At 38.8% G+C, this 1334-nt stretch overlaps 1 non-coding gene across 1 annotated transcript; it reads right to left on the bottom strand.

Annotated features, from left to right (window-relative positions):
• Positions 1-657: 657 nt before the first annotated feature.
• Positions 658-764, bottom strand: LOC121231402 (small nucleolar RNA R71). The gene has a single exon (XR_005929460.1). It is a non-coding gene; the product is annotated as a small nucleolar RNA R71 (small nucleolar RNA).
• Positions 765-1334: the final 570 nt, after the last annotated feature.

The following is a 1334-nucleotide window of genomic DNA, read 5'->3' as shown; positions in this document are numbered from 1 at the left end:
AGCCATTTCATTTTTATTGCAATTGAAATTTTTATTTTATTTTCTAATTCTTCATTTATTTTCTTCTGACAGGTTTTTCTAGTTTATGACCAGAAGAAACCCGTCAAGACCATTACTGTTTGATAGTGAGACTGATCGCACAGTTTGCAGAAACCGAAGAGAAATAAGGCAAAGCTTAAGATACACAGAGGAAGAGCAAGAGGACAATATTTCAACCACAACCGATGAGATGGCTGAAAACCAAGAAAATCCGCTACCTCCTGCGATTGCTGCTAATCAGAGTCCTGCTTCGCGTACTTTGTATGATTACGCTAAACCTTCTTTAACAGGAACAGAATCGAGCACAATTAGACCTGCTGTTGCTGCAAATACTTTTGAACTAAAACTTAACACAATTCAAATGATACAATAATTTGTTCAGTTTGATGGTTTGTAGGATGAATATCCCAACGCTCACTTGGAAAACTTTTTAGAACTATGTGATACATTTAAAATTAATGGCGTTTCTAATGACGCCATTCGCCTTCGGTTATTCCCTTTTCATTAAGGAATAAGGCTAAACAATGGTTGAACTCGTTACCACGAGGGTCAATCACTAGTTGGGAACAAATGATTAAAAAGTTTTTATTAAAATATTTTCCGCCGGCTAAAATAGCCAAATTAAGTAATGATATCTCTTCTTTTGTGCAGATGGATCTAGAAACACTCTACGATGCATGGGAGAGATACAAGGATCTATTAAGAAGGTGTCTTCACCATTGGTTACCACTCTGGCTATAGGTTCAAACGTTCCACAATGGCCTGAATCCTTCAACTTGGCAGAAGATCGACGCAGCCGCTGACGGAACTATCAATAATAAGACACCTGAGGATGCTTATGAATTTATAGAAGAGATGTCACTGAATAATTATTAGTGGCAAGTCATGAGGACAAAGCCAACGAAAGCATCCGGTGTTTTTAACGTTGATTCAGTCACTATGCTCTCTAATCAGGTGGAACTTTTGAATAAGAAAATTGATGGTTTTCTTAGTTCTTCATAGGTTCACCTAGTAATGCAGTGGGAAGCAAGTGGAGGTGGATCGAACAATCCAGAATACCCACCCTATGGCCACAACATGGAGAGCGAGCAGTTAAATTACATGGGTAATAATCCTCGATCTCAAAATAATCCTTATAGTAGTACTTACAATATAGGTTGGGGGAACCACCCAAATTTCTCATGGGGAAGCTAAGGGAACCAGCGACCACCACCACCTTCAGGCTTCCAACAACCACCCTACCAAAAAGAGAAAAAGCTGAACCTTGAGGAGATGCTAACAAAATTCATCTTGGT

Source organism: Gossypium hirsutum, chromosome A06, assembly GCF_007990345.1.
Source record: "Gossypium hirsutum isolate 1008001.06 chromosome A06, Gossypium_hirsutum_v2.1, whole genome shotgun sequence".
Lineage (NCBI taxonomy): Eukaryota > Viridiplantae > Streptophyta > Magnoliopsida > Malvales > Malvaceae > Gossypium > Gossypium hirsutum.
Note: the sequence above shows the minus strand (reverse complement) of the source record. Positions and strands in the feature narration are given on the sequence as shown.